The sequence below is a fragment of the Macrobrachium nipponense genome, chromosome 19 (genome assembly GCF_015104395.2).
Source record: "Macrobrachium nipponense isolate FS-2020 chromosome 19, ASM1510439v2, whole genome shotgun sequence".
Lineage (NCBI taxonomy): Eukaryota > Metazoa > Arthropoda > Malacostraca > Decapoda > Palaemonidae > Macrobrachium > Macrobrachium nipponense.
Genome location: NC_061088.1, coordinates 19,159,030 through 19,181,462, shown reverse-complemented (window position 1 = coordinate 19,181,462; position 22,433 = coordinate 19,159,030). Strand labels below are relative to the sequence as shown.

General features: G+C 37.4%; 1 protein-coding gene across 13 annotated transcripts in view; it reads right to left on the bottom strand.

The window, feature by feature from the left end:
• LOC135214579 (prominin-1-like) overlaps positions 1-22,433 on the bottom strand; it is a 440,766-nt gene that overhangs the window by 397,998 nt on the left and 20,335 nt on the right. The gene's annotated exons all lie outside the window — the stretch shown is intronic.

The following is a 22,433-nucleotide window of genomic DNA, read 5'->3' as shown; positions in this document are numbered from 1 at the left end:
TTGTTTAACAACATTAACACAAAAAATGTAACAGACAAAATACGCAGAGAATTTGCAAGAGGTTATCAAATCTATAAACGTGACGAAGTGATTTATCCACCACGACGATGTGATGTAATCACCAAATGTTTCAGGTAAAGAATCTTTATTAGTCTTCTAATATGCCATTAAAATGGAATTACCAAACAGGTAGTATGAATAAAAGTTAATATAATATTCCAAGAAAAGTAACAAGCTTAACAGATTCCAACCAAGGCAACCGTTCTCTAATGAGGTCCACTGACGAAAGACAATCAACAGTGGAAAAAATATCTCCACCCTGATAAGCAACGAACAAAATAACCGATAAAATAAAAAACAAAATACATATAAAATCACGGAGAAGAAAAATGAAATACAAAAATCAAACGAGGGTTACACGAAGGAAAAAGAAAATGGCACCATAACAAGAAAAGGACATATATAAAAAACGATCAAATCAAAGGAAAAAAAAGACAGAAAGTCACGACAAGGACATTGTTAGTGCCGTGGCCTTTCAGTACTCGTGACCAAGTGCTGCGAGCAACAACACCCTTTCGCGTTCACCCGTCTCGCATCTCCGTTCCCCTCTTCATCCCGATCCCGGCAACCCCGGTGACCCCACCCGTCCAGTCACCCCTTCCCCACACCCACCCACAAACACAAGACCTCTCTGATACTCGATCACGCACAGAACAGGGAAGGATTAGCAAGCGTCTTGGAAGGGCATCGTCGTCACTCCTTGGCTACGTAAAGGAGAGAGAGAGAGAGAGAGAGAGAGAGAGAGAGAGAGAGGGGGGGGCTAGCACAAAGCTCTTTTGGTAATTAAGATTCTTATATTATATACAACTTATATCGAGGAAATAATACCGCTCTTCTATGATTTTGAATACTTTAATCGCGTACGTCTCTCTCTCTCTCTCTCTCTCTCTCGTTTACCCCACATTTCATAAATACCACGGATCTATTCTTGCGCTTCCTGTTATTGCATCACGCAGCCCACATACGTACAAGCAAACACGCACAACAGCGGGATTTACATCAAAAGACCGATAATCAAATGAGATCCTAATGCAAGGGGCATTGATAAAGGAAAATATATCAAGGCAAAACATGCCTTTGTGTGCGGTGCTAAATTAGCTTCGATTACAGCATGGTCCGGATTTTTTGTGTCGGTAAACAATCAGGGTTTGTGCACGTATGTGTACCCGCACAATCGCACATACGCGCATTTGATTTATATAACGAGCTAATATCAAAAGATTGCAGCTCCATGTTATAATTCAAACTCCGCTTGCTGCCGCCACCGAACAGATGAAGCGACCTGAATTTCGGGGTTTCTATCGATACCCTGACATGGAATATAAGTGTTGAGGCCAAAGGCCCAGAACTGGGACTTATGAAGTCATTCAGCGAAACAGAAAGTATGTACGTAGGTTTGCAAGGTGTAACAAGAGGAAAAAATCGCAGATGCACTATGAATCAAGTGTTAGGAGATGGTGGATAGCAAGATAGAGGAAGGATAATAGGAATGGAGGTACAGTAGAAGGGATAAGAGGGATTGCTGCAAGGGGCCAAAGGGATGCTGCAAAGAACCTGAAGTAATGCCTACGGTACACCGCATGAGGTCCGCTGGCGGCAATGCCCGGCTGACGGGGGATTTATGTATAAATTCACAAGCCCGGACAAAATAAGAGGTGGCCGGGTAAAGCAAAGAGTGTGTGTACCGAAAATGACGTTTAATTAACAGTAGCTATTAATATCTGCAACCAACGGGTCATGGTATGGATCAAAGACCAACCTGAAAATGATTAATCATGATTTATTATAAGATGATAATTAGCATTAGCATTATATTACAGCTCACAGGGACAACAATCTTCCCTAAACCTAATGTTAATGATTCTATATCGTATAAGGTCATTTTCATCAGTGCTTCCACTGCAGGACTCTTCACGTTGTTGTTTTTCTCTTCCATGAAATTATACACAATTTCAATAATAATAATAATAATAATAATAATAATAATAATAATAATACAGCTAAAGCAATACGCAAATGATCCCATTGATATAATTCTCCTTAATAATATATTCAGTCCCGAATTTTTCAACTTCAACTCGAGAATAACAAAATCGGTACAATACTAAATTCAAAGAAGTGTCAAATTAAGTATATGATGAAAGACGCTCGAAATAAAAAAAAAAATGTCGCCGCCATCTGAAGTCCAAAGAGAGCAACTAGGCCGACGAGAGAGAGAGAGAGAGAGAGAGAGAGAGAGAGAGAGAGAGAGAGAGAGAGAGTTTGTCTGCGGGAGAGACAATATCTTATGAATGATTTCACAACAGCGGCGTGAGGACAACCTCGTCAAGGCACTCAAGTTCCCTGGTGGTGTACATTTTGTGCACCCTAACCCACACCCCACCCTCTCTCTCTCTCTCTCTCTCTCTCTCTCTCTCTCTCTCTCTCCACTTACAACCAGGTACTTACCTAATTCATTGCTTACGTCAACAAAAAGTGCATAGTGGATTATAGCGGTTCGAAAATCAAACGTGGCTTCCTCTTGTACCTACAACAACCACAATTCCCCCACCACTTTAGGAGCTGACGTCAAAGAGAGAGAGAGAGAGAGAGAGAGAGAGAGAGAGAGAGAATTGGTTAGTAACAAGTGACAAAATACAGCGAGCGTTCGTATCAACGCGAAACAACAGCGTCTACTGAGAGAGAGAGAGAGAGAGAGAGAGAGAGAGAGAGAGAGAGAGAGAGAGAGAGCACAGTGCTGGGTAGGCGGCATCTGAAGGTCGATATGGTCTCGGGCAAGGAACTGGGTGACTCACAAGAGAAGGGGTATTCTTCTTCTGGGTGTTTATGCCCTCTTGTCCAGCGTCTGTTTCAAGTCTGCTACATATGCAAAAGCTGTTTGTTGCCTTCCTTGACGTTTTTATTACTAGCAGTAGTAGATCATAGAAAACAATCCTTCAAAATACAACACGACTTGCAGCACATGGATATGCATATTTAACTACCCTGCAGTAAACTTCTCAAACAGAGAGAGAGAGAGAGAGAGAGAGAGAGAGAGAGAGAGAGCGAGAGAGAGAGAGCTGTCTGGTCATGAAGACAGTCTGCTAAAGACAGCTGCTGCTCCTTCCTTCGTTTCTCCACTCACCAGTAACTCGAGGGAGCCACGCCCATCTACCACCCTCAGACGTCCACAGAGAGAGAGAGAGAGAGAGAGAGAGAGAGAGAGAGAGAGAGAGAAAGCTGTAACCAAGAGAAAGAACACCCAACACCCTCACTAAACCAGCAAAACTTAAACAAGGAAGAAGAACAAAGAAATAAATTCCATGACACTAGCCAGACAGTCTTCCATAAAAGAACTCATAAAAATATCGTGCAATATATAGTCTTCCTTAGAGGAATATACCTCATCACACAAAAATACACAAGATAGACAGAAGAAACTAGTCATAGTTGAAGGATCTTCTGACATGAAAGTCCTTCATCAAGAAGTGGCCTAGAACACTAGAAGGCGGCTTCCTGCCTGCGTCATTATATGAAGAGCGATCCTCAAAAAAGAAGAAAAAAAAGTAACATCGTTTCACTATGTTATGGAACACAAAATAAGAGTAATCCTTAATGATTCATTTTCTAAGGAAAATCTTTAAATATCTCCCATTCCCATCGGGGATTCACTCATGCCAGAGCTGTTTTCCTTAACGTTGGTTAGGTTTAGTGTACGCTAAGCTGGTTCCCTGGCTTCTCTAAAACTTCCCACTATTGTGTGACAGATGAATAATTACCACAATAAAATCATTCACTCTATGAGGAAAAATGTACTGCTATTCTAAAAGTTCACGTTCATTTGCCTTATGACTTATTTCACTTGCAAGTGTATTTACTTGATTTCTTGACAAAACATGTTCATAAGCATTTCTCTGCGCTATAATTCAACATTTCTCTTTACCTTACATAGCCATTGCCATGACAGGGTGTTTTTGTTTGTAAGGTGTTTTTACGTTGCATGGAACCAGTGGTTATTCAGCAACGGGACCAACGGCTTTACGTGACTTCCGAAACCACGTTGAGAGTGAACTTCTATCACCAGAAATTCACATCTCTAACCCCTCATTGTAATGCCCAGATACCTAGCTATTAATTAATCAAATATAAACAACACCCCTCATTAAAAAAAAATTTTTGAATAATATTGAAGTTATTATTATTCCTCAACGAATACACAAAGTTTTACAAGTACGTGGAGGATATTAAATAACGCGATAGCGATGAGAAAGCTTAACAGGAGCTAACGCTTTAAAATAATAATAATAATAATAATAATAATAATAATAATAATATAATAATAATAATAATAATAATAATAATAGCGATGAGAAACCTTCAGAGAGGCTGCTATAAAATAATAATATAATAATAATATATAATAACGCTGATACATAACTGAAGCGATACAGGAGAGAGAGAGAGAGAGAGAGAGAGAGAGAGAGAGAGAGAGAGAGAGAGAGAGAGAGAGAGGTACTAAACGAGTGCAATTAAAGTCGCGACAGAGATTCGGAGAACTTGTTCCGTTGACATTCGATTTCCGTAAACGAGTCGGTGACACAAAGGCTTTTAAATACCTGGAAAGGCGGCCGGGACAAAGGCGACAAAGTTAGAAAGCGCTACCGAGATCAAACAGGTGATCGTCATTATCGCCACAGTCATTGCGATTCTTATACCATTGCAGTTGTTGCTGCTTGCAGCCATCCCCTTTACGGGACCCACTTTAATGTTAAGCAAATGTAACAGTAACAAGAATTGCAGTAATAATAACGATAGGTTGCTGGTATTTATTTTATGCTGGCAATATCGTGACCTAATTAGGCTAATAATACGGATCCAGAAAATAATTATAATAATAATAATGGTAATGGAGACGGTTCTGACAGGTTCGAAGTATAAATTGTTGGTGATTAAGTAATACTTTTATATATTATAATAACAGAATATTTAAAGTGATATATAATAAAAACAAATATTACTAATTTAATACAACGTAACTAGAAACTACGTTACGCTTAACATTGCCATTAATTAATTTTTTCCACCTCCTTCAATATAAAAAAAAGCAGCACTAAGGCAAACAAGAAATGAAATAGAAAACAAATACATCCACAAAACAAACGGAAACCACCAGCGCATCACGAAGACACTGCATTTCACTCCGGCAGTTACACGATACTGCCGAAATATGTGAAATGAAGAAGAAAAGAAGTGAGGTGAGGCCGGTAGTTGGGGGGGGGGGGGGGTGTGGGGAGCTTCTCAGGTGAGGAATGACTTGACAAACGTGTTTTTCTTATAAGTCATCGGGATGTTTCGTTAGTAAACCTAGACTTCAATTTATATATATATAAATTTTTGTCACATTACCGTGACATTTTATATACACAAACGTTAAGCAACAAATGTCGTTTAATTAACATCCCATTCGGTCTACCTCGGAGATAATACCGAAGGGGAATTAAAATTGATGTGGTTCCTCATCTCGCAGGTGACGTACTAATTATGTCATAATTCCACCTTCGGTATTATTTCCGAGGTAGACCAAATTGGAGATTAAACGAAATTTGTAGCTTAATTTTTGTGATATAAATATAAATATAAATATAAATATAAATATAAAAATAAATATAAATATAAAAATATATAAATATATATATATATATATATATATATATATATATATATATATATATGTGTGTGTGTGTGTGTGTGTGTGTGTGTGTGTGTGTGTGTGTATCTCCCTCTTTTAATTCTACATGCGTGCGAAGGCTAAATTACCTAAATTAACAGTACATAATTTCTGCTTGTCGCTCTTTTAGTGATAATGTGTTCTTGAGGGCACTGTCTCGACGCTTTTATGATCTCTCACTAAAACCGCAACAGGCAGACATTACATACCATTACTCAGATACGCACCCTTCGCCCACATGAAAGATTAACAGAGAATGCCTAGGCTGAAGCCTCTGAGACATGTTAATATTTGTATAAGAATAGAAAGAAGCCCTACGAAGTAGTAAATTAATATCGGTTAACTTATCAATATTGTGATTGTATTTCAGTATTCCCAAAGTTCTTAAACTTGTAAATATTGTTTATTAAAGCAATGAATTTTAATAATAATAGTGAGATATATATATATATATACATATATAGATATATATATATATATATATATATATATATTATATCTATATATATACATACATAGATATATATATATATATATATATATATATATTCTAATAATAAAGGGAATTCTACGCATAAGTTGAATGTGGTAGTGGTTCCTTAATGTTAAACGTACCGGTATATAATAATAATAATATAATAATAAAATAATAATAATAATAATAATAATAATAATAATAATAATAATATATCATAATAATAATAATTCGAATTGAAAGCCACAGCACTGTTAAAACTTTTAACATTTAAAAACTACTCTGTTTTCAAGTCTCAATATTAAAGCCTCGTTACAGGTGTTCCTTGGCTCATAATAATAATAATAATAATAATAATAATAATAATAATAATAATAATAATAATAATATATCAAATCGAAGCACCTCTCCTCACCACCGAAACAAGTCCCACCTGTTTGAGACTTGATAAACTTTCCAAATCACCAAGCACCCAAATGGATGACCACAGGAAGAACATCCTTAGTACAAAAAGACAAGAGTAAGGGAAATATAGCCAGTAACTACAGGCCTATCACCTGCCTACCAATAATGTGGAAGTTACTAACAGGTATCATCAGTGAAAGGCTATACAACTACCTAGAGGAGACAAACACCATCCCCCACCAACAGAAAGGCTGCAGAAGGAAGTGTAGGGGCACAAAAGACCAGCTCCTGATAGACAAAATGGTAATGAAGAACAGTAGGAGAAGGAAAACCAACCTAAGCATGGCATGGATAGACTATAAGAAAGCCTTCGACATGATACCACACACATGGCTAATAGAATGCCTGAAAATATATGGGGCAGAGGAAAATACCATCAGCTTCCTCAAAAATACAATGCGCAACTGGAATACAATACTTACAAGCTCTGGAATAAGACTAGCAGAGGTTAATATCAGGAGAGGGATCTTCCAGGGCGACTCACTGTCCCACTACTCTTCGTAGTAGCCATGATTCCCATGACAAAAGTACTACAGAAGATGGATGCCGGGTACCAACTCAAGAAAAGAGGCAACAAAATCAACCATCTGATGTTCATGGACGACATCAAGCTGTATGGTAAGAGCATCAAGGAAATAGATACCCTAATCCAGACTGTAAGGATTGTATCTGGGGACATCAGGATGGAGTTTGGAATAGATAAATGCGCCTTAGTCAACATACAAAAAGGCAAAGTAACGAGAACTGAAGGGATAAAGCTACCAGATGGGAGCAACATCAAACACATAGATGAGACAGGATACAAATACCTGGGAATAATGGAAGGAGGAGATATAAAACACCAAGAGATGAAGGACACGATCAGGAAAGAATATATGCAGAGACTCAAGGCGATACTCAAGTCAAAACTCAACGCCGGAAATATGATAAAAGCCATAAACACATGGGCAGTGCCAGTAATCAGATACAGCGCAGGAATAGTGGAATGGACGAAGGCAGAACTCCGCAGCATTGATCAGAAAACCAGGAAACAAACATGACAATACACAAAGCACTACACCCAAGAGCAAATACGGACAGACTATACATAACACGAAAGGAAGGAGGGAGAGGACTACTAAGTATAGAGGACTGCGTCAACATCGAAAACAGAGCACTGGGGCAATATCTGAAAACCAGTGAAGACGAGTGGCTAAAGAGTGCATGGAAGAAGGACTAATAAAAGTAGACGAAGACCCAGAAATATACAGAGACAGGAGAAAGACAGAAAGAACAGAGGACTGGCACAACAAACCAATGCACGGACAATACATGAGACAGACTAAAGAACTAGCCAGCGATGACAATTGGCTATGGCTACAGAGGGGAGAGCTCAAGAAGGAAACTGAAGGAATGATAACAGCGGCACAAGATCAGGCCCTAAGAACCAGATATGTTCAAAGTACGATAGACGGAAATAAACATCTCTCCCATATGTAGGAAGTGCAATACGAAAAATGAAACCATAAACCACATAGCAAGTGAATGTCCGGCACTTGCACAGAACCAGTACAAAAAGAGGCATGATTCAGTGGCAAAAGCCCTCCACTGGAGCCTGTGCAAGAAACATCAGCTACCTTGCAATAATAAAGTGGTTTACGAGCACCAACCTGAAGGAGTGATAGAAACGATCAGGCAAAGATCCTCTGGGAACTATGGTATCAGAACGGATAGGGTGATACGTCAAACAGACCAGACGTGACGTTGATTGACAAAGTCAAGAAGAAAGTATTCTCATTGATGTCGCAATACCATGGGACACCAGAGTTGAAGAGAAAGAGAGGGAAAAAAATGGATAAGTATCAAGATCTGAAAATAGAAATAAGAAGGATATGGGATATGCCAGTGGAAATCGTACCCATAATCATAGGAGCACTAGGCACGATCCCAAGATCCCTGAAAAGGAATCTAGAAAAAACTAGAGGCTGAAGTAGCTCCAGGACTCATGCAGAAGAGTGTGATCCTAGAAAAAACGGCAAACATAGTAAGAAAAGTGATGGACTCCTAAGGAGGCAGGATGCAAACCCGGAACCCCACACTATAAAATACCACCCAGTCGAATTGGAGGACTGTGATAGAGCAAAAAAAAAAAAAAAAAAAAAAAAAAAAAATAATAATAAATATATCAAATCGAAGCACCTCTCCTCACCACCGAAACAAGTCCCACCTGTTTGAGACTTGATAAACAACTTTCCATCCAACATCCCAAAGGAAAAATCCTCTCAAACAATCAATTGTTACCAGGTATTCCTCCTCCCTGCTGTTGTTTGTTCCGATAGATCACACGATTCCGGTAATTCTGAATCACCGAGTCTCAAGGAATAAAATAAAACAATCCTTCCATAACAATCGGTGTTTCCAGGAAAGAAAAAGAAAAAAAATGACAAACACATTGCAGATCAAAGTCCATTTTTTTCCGAGAGAAATGAAATATTTCCCAATATAGCTCTATTCTTCTTGGAAATGGACCTTTCAATCACTGATTATGATTATTATTATTATTATTATTATTATTATTATTATTTTTATTTATTCTTATTTTTATTTTTATTTTTTTTGTTCTATCACAGTCCTCTAATTCGACTGGGTGGTATTTATAGTGGGGGGGGGTTCCGTTTCTAGGATCACACACTTCTGCATGAGTCCTGGAGCTACTTCAGCCTCTAGTTTTTCTAGATTCCTTTTCAGGGATCTTGGGATCGTGCCTAGTGCTCCTATGATTATGGGTATGGGTACAATTTCCACTGGCATATCCCATATCCTTCTTATTTCTATTTTCAGGTCTTTGATACTCATCCATTTTTTCCCTTTTCTTTCTCTTTCAAACTCTGGTGTCCCATGGTATTGCGACATCAATGAGTGATACTTTCTTCTTCATTTGTCAATCAACGTCACGTCTGGTCTATTTGCACGTATCACTATCTGTTCTGATACCATAGTCCCAGAGGATCTTTGCCTGATCGTTTTCTATCACTCCTTCAGGTTGGTGTTCGTACCACTTATTACTGCAAGGTAGCTGGTGTTTCTTGCACAGGCTCCAGTGGAGGGCTTTTGCTACTGAATCATGCCTCTTTTTGTACTGGTTCTGTGGAAGTGCCGGACATTCCCTTGCTATGTGGTTTATGGTTTCATTTTTCGTATTGCATTTATTATTATTATTATTATTATTATTATTATTATTATTATTAGTTGCAATTACCACGGGGGACTACAGACCCAAACCTCGATCGTTTCATTATGCCAATGCTACTTCACAGAAAAGGTAAAATACCATACGCAAACTACTGACATTATATACATTTTTTATTGGAAGGTCTTTAAAAATATATATAAAAGGAATCAACAAAGCCTAATATATACGTGGCGGAGTCCTTAACATCATAACCTCATATTAATACAAGTCTTTCATCTTAACCCCTTGACCGAAATGTTATAAAATAGGATGCGTACAGGATGCATATTATAGGATAGATACCAGGGAACAGGATACGTTTAAAGTTCTGCAACTCAAGAATTAAAATGAAAACAGTAGTCCAAATCAGCAAAGCCCATGGAGAGTAAACGATCTACCTACAGTTAGGATACAGTATGAGGCATTTGATACCTCCACTTTGTTTGGACGGCTTCTGAGAGAAAGGATGCTTCCGTTGATAGGAAGGTCCGTCAGCCTCCATCCGCTGTTAGAATTCCCTCTGATTATAGGATGCATCTGAAGCTGAGGATGAAACTACTGGCAGGGTCTAAACTCTAAAGTATAAGATGCAGTCTTAGAAAACGCTGAAATTTTAAGATGCATCCACACAGGACTGATATGGAGTCGAAACCTATCACAAGAACCTAAGGATCCACGTTGAAGGATAGCCAGTGAGGTGCAGGACGCCTCCAGTAAGGATTATTATAAAAGTTGGACGAGCTGTAATGTCAGCACGATGATGACGATTCGACCACATCCTGTATAAGGACTCGCGGCAGTTGCATGGGAAATTCCTTCCGATGGCCGCTTTACCCACTAGCCTACTGATGACCTTGACACGCAGAGAGAGAGAGAGAGAGAGAGAGAGAGAGAGAGAGAGAGAGAGAGAAAGCGCACAAACAATACCATTTTGTTTACCGAACCTCGCTGTTGGTTTTGGACAAAGATTAATCAAGGCCACTTGTGATCGATCGATGACATCGATATGAGAGACCACATAAACACAAAGGAAGTCGGAGGAAGAAGGAGGAGGAGCAGGAAGTGGTAGTTGGTACCTCCAGCTTGAACAAGACCACAAAAGACATCCTACTTTCCTGTGTTCGAGCCAAGCCAAGGACTATCGTAAGACCGGCCGAAGGTAGTGAGAACAATATAATAAGGGCTATCCTGTGATGCTTCCATGTTGAAGAATCAGTGAATCCAAATGGGGTGACCACTGAACCGTACCGATGAAAATGCAAAATGACGGGCAGCATACTTGCTGAAAGAGAGAGAGAGAGAGAGAGAGAGAGAGAGAGAGAGAGAGAGAGAGAGAGAGAGAGAGAGAGAGAGCAATAAATGAATAAGCTTAAATCGTTATCATGAAGGGAAATGAAGAATTAAAAATGAAGTAAAACTGAAGTCGGCGAATAACTTTACATTTCACTAATATCTAATTAATCGACCTAAAAAATCCTCAACCACCAGCGTTAAAAATATATGTATATTTAACTGGGTACATTAGGCATCACATTTAATCAGGTATATATGTGTATGTGTGAAAGAGACCAAGAGATAATCCAGTTATATAAATTTCAAGATGATGAGACCTTCCCATCAATATCCCACCTAAATGCCAGAGTATCTCTGGTTACAAACTCAAATCTCTCTCCCTCCTCCCTCCCTCCCTTACCTTAAGCACACAAATCAAAATAAGCACCTGTGATCATCTCAAGTTTACAAATAAACTAGACAGGTGTGTTTACATATCAGTGATCGCGTGCTTCTCAAACCAGCTGATAAAACTTGCTTGGCTTTCCTCCTTTAGTATAAATTTCAGTCAAGCCGCTCAGCGTAAATAAATAACAGTGATCCCCGCTGTATATATAGGATATATTATATATATATAGATATGTATATATATATTATATAGATATATATATATCTATATATATATATATATATATATATATATATATGTGTGTGTGTGTGTGTGTGTGTGTGTGTGTGTGTGTTGCAACGTATTGGGCATGAGGAGACTGAATCAACAGTGTGCAAGATATTTCTTCTTCAGCTTTACAATATTCTCTAGCAAACTACCAAACTTCGAAATGCCTCATTATAAATATTTATCTATTTATTTATTTATCTGAACGGCCACATTATGAATATTTATCTATCTACCTTTATATGCAAGATATACATAATATATATACATATATATGTATGAGAGAGAGAGAGAGATGATGAGAGAGAGAGGAGAGAATTGAGACGAGAGAACGAGAGAGAGAGAGAGAGAGAGAGAGACTCCGAACTAAGTCTTTCCTATATTATGCCCGCGCATACACGCGATCAACGAAGAGCACGTAATCTCAAATCTGCTTTGAATCTCAAGCACAGATACGCCATAAAAAAATGGAAATACAAGAAAGGTGTTTGCAAGTAGCTGGCGATTCAATTAGCCCCTTTCCAAAACAGCCTTCAAACACGTGATGAACTGACATCACAGATACACGACAGTTCCAGACAACAAGAGGAAAACAGCTTGCAACTTTGTGTCACTGAGCATAACACACTTCCTGATGACGATCAAAGACAAAAAACAACCATTATTATTATTATGGGGCATACAATTCTAAAGAGCTAGCAGACACGCCATGAACGTCCAAAACAACTTTAAAAGGCATGGCCTGCTCAGACGTTAGGAAACAATGAACATGCAGATAGCTTTTATTGCATGTAATGAAGAAAAATTATCGTATAATTACCTCTTAAATAAAGATTTAAAGCCGTCGCAGATTCAAATTTGGTTTTCTATTTGACAGAGCGCCCGTGAAATTAAAACTGTCGAAAATCGTCCCCCGTAGTTTGTCCCCTGGAACATGGGGTCCTTGGCGTTACAGAAATTCTCTCTCTCTCTCTCTCTCTCTCTCTCTCTCTCTCTCTCTCTCTCAGAACAACCACTAACAAACTTACTTTGCTATTCAATGTCCTTTTTTCCCAAACCGAAACACTTGAAACCGCAAATACCTGCCAATGACATAGCCTATAGGTTGGTGTGCGTGTATACACTTACACTTACATACATATATATGTATATAATATATATACATATACATATATATATATATATATATATATATATATATATATATATATATATATATATAAACAATACACACAATGATAAAGAAAAAGTGAAAGGACAAGTGAGCATGCATCCCAAGGCCACTTCACTCGATACCCGAATATCATAGTCGAACTCCACCCTTCAGGTACGATTAAATTATCCATTTCCTGCGGGAGAAGGACTGTAGGGGAACGAAAATAATACAAATATAGTGGAACCATAAAAAACAATCCCCCGAATCAGAGCTCTCACTGGGAACTGCCTAAAGGACAGCGCAAAGGTTTATAAAATTTTGGGTTATTGATTTGTAATCCCCAAAATGGACGAGGAATATAAAAGCCGTTGGTTCTATTATTGGGTTATAATCATCGGGTTCTTCAAATGTAACGAGCAAAATGAATGAATTCGATAAACATTTCTCCTGAAATTCCGGGCTTTTAATCGTGCAGGTTGATGCTCTACATTCGGTAAAATAAAATTTTAAAAAATGCGTCGGTTTTGAGAATATTAACCCGCAAAATGGACGAGCAATGCAGTGATAGAACAGCGTACTTTCTCTTATTTTTCAAAAATTTCTGACAGCAAAATTCCATGAGTATTCTCTATTCTGCAATGTGACCGAACAATATGAGGATATTCTTCGTCTTTTAATTCTTTTCTTCGCGGTCGTCTTTGCTTAAAAAGTGTAGAAAAAAATTAAAAAAGATTAATTTATTTGAACTGTCATCACACCACTGTAGGCAGAAGAATTCCATGAGTACCAATTCTATTCTGCAAAGTGACCGAACAATATGAAGATATTCTTATCTTTTAACTAATTTCTTCGCGGTCGTCTTTGGCCCAAAAAAGTGTAGACAAAATTTAAAAAGATTAATTTATGTGAACTGCAGAAGAATTCCATGAGTATATTCTATTTTGCAAAGTGACCGAACAATATGAGGATATTCTTCGTCTTTTAATTCTTTTCTTCACGGTCGTCTTTGCTTTAAAAGGGTAGAAAAAATGAAAAGGATTAATCTGTGTGAAGTGTCATCATACTACTGTGGCCAGAGGAATTCAAACGGTTTACACATTTCCAGCTTTTCCAGTTCACTGCAATTTCGTTGCAACTGAGACATCCATGATTTGTCCGCTAATTTTCCTTAATTAATATTGCCGTCATCTTTTAAAGGAAGAATGACTGACTGATTGCTTCAAGATTCTCTTTATCAAAGATCCAAATCAGAAAATTATATATTAAAAATATCTCCTAAAGACATCATACATGCACAAAATCCAAAAATCAATTGTTGTTACGTTAAGCTGGCTTTTCCAGCAAAAGTTCTTCTACACAGATACTAAATTTTCAATGAAGACAAATTATCTAATAAAGCAAAATCAAATGTAGTTCATATATGGTGTCAATGAGAAATCTTTACAAAAAAAGTCACTGCGTTACTCCATAATAATTCATCTTCCATCAAATATACAGTAATATTGCTTGAAATCACAAAAAGTTCACTGATATCAATTTAATAAATTAACGATAACGTTTCTAATCTTTGTAAAATTAAAAACACTTAAAAGTATTAAAGATAAGAATATGTTTAAAAAAGGGAAAAATACGTAATAAAGTATAAAATAAAAACGAAACTGTTCACTGTATATTCAACAGAACAAAGAAATGAAACTCGAGTTTATCAATAGAAAGGCAATGTATCGAGGCCACACAAAACATAACAAGCCCACACAGAAAGATTTTTCCAAACCAAAACAAAACCTCCAAAACATTTAAAAACCTGTCAGAAACGCTTCAGATTGGATAAAAACCGAACAAAAAACACGAACCTGATATCCGTTTTTCACAGACCCGAGAGAGAGAGAGAGAGAGAGAGAGAGAGAGAGAGAGAAACCCTAACAAAACAGAATGAACCAATCCAGCTTATCACCATATCCCCCTTTCCCCATGATCCAACCCAAACACCCCCCCTCTCCCAAACACCCCCCCCTCTCCCAACAACCATCCCCCAACCACCGACGGGGCGTTTCTAGACGTAATCCCTATTCAATCAAACTATATAAACACTTTAAGGTAATACGCTTTTCCATTATGTCCTGAAAAATAAGTGCCCTAAACTTTATGGAAATATAAAATAGCAAAGGGAAATTGGAAGACCAAATAAATGTATTAAAGAAGTTGGACTTTTATTGCATTGTGTATTAAGAGAGAAAAACGGGGCTATTGAATCTTCTAACACTTTTTTTAATAACTGTATTCTAATCTGACATCCTATCGCAATAGTAGTATTGTGCTTTTAAAGTGAAAGGAAATAAAAAAAGGACTGTTATTAAAATATCAAATTAGACTCGTATAAAAAATGCTGTGCCTACAAATTTAATAAATTTCACAATATTTCCCAGTGTTGGTAGAACTATAAAAGCGTTTTCTAGCAACAAAATCTTTGGAAACAAAATACAGACGTATATTGCATAAAAAAAATCCTAACATAAACGACAATACGTTTCTATTTTCCTTGACAGCGACTGATACATAGATCAGAAAAAAATTGTAGTTATAAAACATAGTTATAAAACACTATGCTACTAGAACGGGAAACGAACGACTACCAAAAAAAAATAATAATAATTCCATTACGTACCTTACGTAACCATATGCAATTAAGAGCAGCCATATGCCTCTGCATAATTAATGAACACACAAAGAAAAAACCAAATCTCGCCAACACTCCTTACACAACCAAGTACAACAGAACGCAGCCATATGCCTCAATCTGGTTGGGAAAAGGAAACGGCAAAAGAGAGAGGAGGCGTGTTCTTGACGTCGATCAAGGTAATACTATCACGTATCACGAAACTCGTAATAACGACAAGGTTATGCGAGATGGGCAATTGACCTTTCTTCTAATGGTAATGAGTTGACATGGGAAACTGACCCACTCCCAACCTCTAAAACATCCTGCGCGATGAAACATATGACGTGACCACAATGCCACAAATCTCACTTGGTTATTCCTCTCGAAGGTCTCCTCGTCCTACAATTGACTGATCTTGATTGCAAAATCTAAGCTCTGTCCGCAAAATGCAATCCAAATTACTAAAGTTCTTCAGCCGATATATGTAAAGGATCTGATCAACTTTAAAAATACATAAATTATTAGTATTCTTATTACTCTTATTACTGGAATAAGCACCATTGTTTCTCCTTTTTTTCCTTCTGTTACCATCAAACTTTGGTAAGATAAGGAAACGTGGTTTTGGATCGACTTGTTTATGTACTATGGCATCGCACTGACTACGGGCGGGGACGTGATGAATTACGTAATATGAAAGTATGGTCATTATCAAAACGATATGTATAGACCGAAAGTAAATCAACTATATTAAGTCCCATAAAAAACACTACGACTGCCCATTCGCTTCAACTCCTTCCCCCTATAATATATATATGGCCGAACATTACCCACGTCCTCGGCTACAAAAGGATACTAAAAAAAAAATCAACTGCTGTGTATAAATGTGGTCTCATGACCACCGAGGTAGAATCAATGAAGAAACGGCTATATCCTTAGAAAACAGGAGGGTTTCACTTTTGAAACCATCGCGTGACTGCATGTGGTGAGACCGACAGGAATTAGCCACTTATAGATGTAGTAGAGAACGACGGATGTTCATACTAGCGAGAAGAGTAATGAGAAGTCATACATTAGTTTCTCTCTCTCTCTCTCTCTCTCATTAGTTTCTCTTTCATATAGACTGTAGAGGCAAGAATACATTGTCATCTTCCCCCTCTCCCCTATGCAACATCTGAAGACAATCCTCAGCTCAGCTTGCCTAGTCACTACCTAATAACAGGATAACTGAACATAATGCAAACTGGGTTGAAAACCAGCTCTGCTTATCGTCAACTGAAAAGGATAGAGTAATTACCATATCGATGTAGGGCGTACTGCGCACTCTCACGAAAAGGTTAAGGACTTGCACGCCCTTCTGCTGTCCTCTTTTAGAAAAATTAAGTAGCATCCGGCGATGGCATAAACGCTTTGAAAAGTCTATAAAAAAAATTATAACTGGAATTCAATGACTGACAAAAAGACAGCTGTCGACCCATCAAAGTCGACTAGAAAGATACTGCCGCAAAAGAATGAAAACAGAAAAATCGATTTCATAATCTCTTCCTTGCTTAATAGCGCATCCCCTCCACAAAATGTACCTGGAGGCTACCAAGGGCATACTGAGATATACACCTTGAGGCAAGGTCTAATGAAGGAGTGAGAGTGCATCCGCAACCATATCAAAATCTTATCGGTCTGTCTTGAGCCTAAAGTCCAACCAGAAAACTCAGCGTTCAACAATTTTCGTATATTTTTCTATTTGGTGGAAAGATGTGCAAGCGGGCATATACGGGTACAACTAACTGACGTTCAATATTTAAAAAAAAAAAAATAAATAAAACACTGACTTCAGCAGCAACATTTGTACACTTGGAATACTTTGAAATTCCTCACGGGGAGAAGACGTTTATATGTTAGTCTGAAAGGCACTTGTTAATAACGTCTATTGCATTACAATACTAAGAAAAATTAAGATTTCTTTATATTACTAAGTAACAAAATATAATCCTATCAAGACTATAACTAAACCTGTGTCGCATCTGGTTAAACGACATTAATGACAAAAGAACGCAAAATATCGACAATGAATTTTAGATGAATTCTCTCCCCAACAAAAGGCTGACAGACTACGTTGAATCTAGCAAACTGAACAAAAACTTGAAACGAATCAATTTCAACAGAATTAGGAAAGAAAAATATTTAATAATGAAAGGTGTATCACGGACCGTTTTTAAAGTGTCAAAGCAAACGTTGCGAAAGGAGATAATAAATCTAGGAATGAGACGAGGTCACACACCTAATTGTGGTTTGGGGAAGGCCGCGTCCCTTTCTATGCCCCAGTCAAAATTAAAAGCCTTCATATAAAGAAAATCTTGCAGGAACAAATAAATCATTTTAAAAGGCGTTAAAAACAGAGCTGCCATGCCAAATAAATATAATATATACAGCAGCTATTGTACATACGCCAAAAAAAACTACTCACATTTAAGAACAACAATTGCTAAATATATATATATATACTATATATATATATATATATATATATATATATATATATATAATATATATATATATATATAATATATATATATATCTTACATTAACAAAAATCACACAACGCAGCAACTGTAACATTTACTCACTGCCATTATCCGGAACTTCGTGACCCTCCCGAAAACAGGAACTGGCAAGAATAGCATAAAGTAAGAAGCGAAACGAAGAGGAAAAGAAGCAGGGGGCCGGAAGAGGTAAAAGCGGATGTAGTCGACTAGAGAGAAGGGAGGAGGGGACAGCAAGCCGGATGGATGGACGGCAGGGAACGGAGGACTCCTAATCTCTGCAGCAGTCCCCAACGAAACTGGTGAGCGCTGCCGTTACTAACCCTGCTGTTACCAGGAGCAACGTTTTTTTTTTTTGCTACTGTTGATAATCACTACGACTACTGCAAAAGTGGACTTTAAATTATGTCTACTGCTACTACTGCAGCTGCTGTTCTGTAGTTACTACTACTGCTGCTGCTGCTGTTCTATACTGCTACTACTACTGCTGCTGTTCTACATTGCTACTACTACTACTACTACTACTACTACTACTGCTTCTGCTGCTGTTCTATACTGCTACTACTACTGCTGCTGTTCTACAATGCTACTACTACTACTCCTACTGCTGCTGCTGCTGCTGCTCTTCTATACTGCTACTACTACTACTGCTGCTGCTGTTTTCTACTGTTACTAATACTAACCGCTGCTGTTCCATACTATTACTAATACCAACTGCTGTTGTTCTATAATTTTAATAATTCCAACTTCTGCTATTCTATAATTTTAATAATACTAACTACTGCTATTCTATAATGTTACTAATACTAACTGCTGCTGTTCTATACTGTTACTAATAAAAACTGCCAGAGCAGGTAAAAGTATCTTGCCATCTATATTTACCAAATGTGTAAAAAAAATGTACGAACAAGTAACAAGTACTCCGTCGTAAAACGACAGCAAGAGGTCAAGAATATACCAGACATAAGAAGTCAATATCCAGTTATGTATAAGAGCAAATCTGTACTTATCAAAATCCAAAATCAATTAAAAATGTGAGCTTTCAATCATTTGCAAAACACCCCCTTTCAGCTGTAGAGAACCGTCGAGCAAACGGTCGAAAGCTCCCATTTTTAATCAGTTCTGGATTTTGATAATGACAGGTTTGCATATATACATAACTGGATTTTTCTTGTTATTTCCGGCCACAGTATAGTGATGCATTACAGATAAGTTACACAAGTTCCTTAGAGGTCGTGTGCCTGGCTTGACTTCGGGCTATAAATGACGACCGGGGGAAGCCTTTTAAATCTTGATTTACAGCTTCAGATAAATGTGTATCAAGTAATCTCAAAATTCAGCTGAGCACTGGCTCTTTGATGACTAACAGATTAGATTACAATAAAGGATTTTCCATGTATCTGCAGCTATTCGAGAAATCAGTAAGCTTGTTCATGATAGCACGAATATGGGAAATCGAATTAGTTTATAAGGATCCTATATCAAGACGAAATATAGACTAAATATACTAAAAATTTTAGAATCATATTGTTAGCAAAAACCTACGTACGCATCGGCAATAAATAAGAATAATTGAGCATCTCCACATGTTACGATCAATCATAAATGATCTATAGAAGAGAAACTAGACACTTAATCTGTATAAATCGAAATCTCGATTTCGAAGGAGGCATTGAATAATGTTTCAGAAACATGAAAATACATTCCATAATCTCAAGTATGGCGCAATTTTAGAATTATTTAAAATTTTGAAGAGAGCAATATTTCTCGACAAAAATAGCGATGTAATCTTCAATTCACTATCCAGATGCACGATTTCTCAATAAAAAAAAAAGAGCAACGTAAGCTTCAACGAGTCCATATTCATATGAAAATATATTCTCAACAAAATGGCAATGTAATCTTCAACATATCGACATTCTCAACTAATATAGTAACTTGAGCTTTCAGTAAAAATGCATGCGTACATACATATTTCCCAGAAACAGTATCAATACAAGCATCAAATAAACATACATATGTACACATTTTTCGACAAATACGTCACCGTATCCTTCAACAATCGTATACCCGCACCTCTTTAAAAAGAAAGAAAAGAATAACAATGTATACACCATGCATGTCTCAGACTTAGGAATTAGGGGAACCACAATAAAGTATAATTATTGGGTGGAATACACACATTACAGGGTTAGGCCCCCGTCAACGACCTCTGAGGAACCCACACGACTGGATTTTCTGGGGTGTATGTAACACAACACATGGCCACAGACAATGCGACCTTCCTTATGAGAAGTTTAAATTGCCACTTTCCCAAAAGGAAGGATGGATTTTAGCCGTTACGCTTCTCAACGTGGATTGTAATACCTTTCTGCATGTTATAACAGAGTCTGGAATACATAAACAAAAACATGAACCGTGATTCATATTTGATAAGAAATAATTACATTTTAACACTAGTTAAGATCATCGTGGACTGAAACTTAAGCGCATGTAAAAAAAAATTAGTCTATAAATGCAACTATTGACAGATTTTTTTTAAATGAAATAGGATGAACATTAATCCTAATTAGGTCATGTCTGCCCCCTCCCGGTATGTCAAGAGGATTTCTGAGTTAATAAAAAAAATGTGATTTAACATAAAAGTGGATGAATTTTGACCTCAATGAGGGATATCGCGGATTAGGATTTTCCCCATTTAAAAGTGGAATCTAAAATTAATTAATATAACTGTGGTCAATTAATTACCGTTGAGTTTTAACCTCGATAAAGGTCATCACTGACTGGGACCCTCTCGCAGGGTGAGATGGTTTGTCAATTTCAAGACCACAGTGAATAGTGACTGACTTCAATATAAAAGAAAATGGACAAGTTGGGCTTCCCAAATTCCTATACCTAATATAGTCTGTGTGTGTGTGTGAGAGAGAGAGAGAGAGAGAGAGAGAGAGAGAGAGAACTGACTCGGGGAAAGAAACAATGGCGGCTTGAAGAATAGGTACCTAGGTTGCAGACCTCCCGAAAACACAAGTCAAAAGAGACCTGTTTGAAGGTTAGGACAGCGACCCTTCCGTAGGTCACATATAATTACGACTTCGGCGCATTGTATGACGAAAGTTTTAACTTCATACTTGTACTTTGCACACTGGTAATGACAGTATTGAAGAGATTTTACTTCATTTAAAACATTACTGGTCCCTCCGTGCTGTGTTACGAGGAAACGGCAGATAATATAAATCATGAGACGTAAATTAAAACAATACAATTACTCTAATTAATCCAGTGCTTTATCTAAAGATGCTCATTCTATCTAGAGAGCCTTATTCATAATACTCTTAGCGTAACAGATTTATTTTAAAATAATTATTTCAATAAATTTTATGACTTTAAAAAAAGGTGCACAAATAACTTTTAGAAGAGGACGTCAAATAAAACGATTCCCCATGAATAAAGGGCAAAAGTGTGAAAGACAAATACACAAGAACAATCCTTTCACTAATGTCAAAAGACAAAAAAAAAATAACAAAAAAATACTCGAGCCACCATCGTGTATTGTGATACACAGTCCTATGAGCTACATCTCATCACCACTTAATAATATACAACACGCGTATGAAATACAGTCATGCATAACAATGTCCATGTAGGTATTACCAGTGGCGCAAGAAAGACTTGCAGAAAAGATAAAAATAAGTAAATTTTAGTACCATTACTCTCATGGAAATAACAGGCTTAAATATTCTGGCTGATAATACAGGCGCATAAATAACGCCGTTAGTGCCGCTATGAGACCTAGAATTACTGGGCACTGGATTCTAGGAGTGCCACGCGAAGTTGAACTGTCAGACCCAGCACAACATGGAAGTGAGTTATGTAGATAGAAAAAAGAAGAAGAAAACTCTTACGTCACATTGATTTATTGTTTGAAAAACTTTTCATTTCAACTCCCCCGTTGTGTTCGCATTTTCAAATAACATTGTTTCCTTCCATCTCACACGTCATTTTTAACTTTTATAATGTTTTTCCACTCCTCAAGACATCATTCTCTCTCTCTGCCTCTAATCTTTCCTAACTATCCTCTTGGATACCTTCGAGGGGCCTTGCACCTGTTTCCTTCCAACTCATCCTCCTCACCCAAGACTCTTGACGACGCAATATGGTCGAGTTACCTGGTTCCCACGCTGATCATTACGGCAGCTTAAAGGTAGTCCTTTAAGC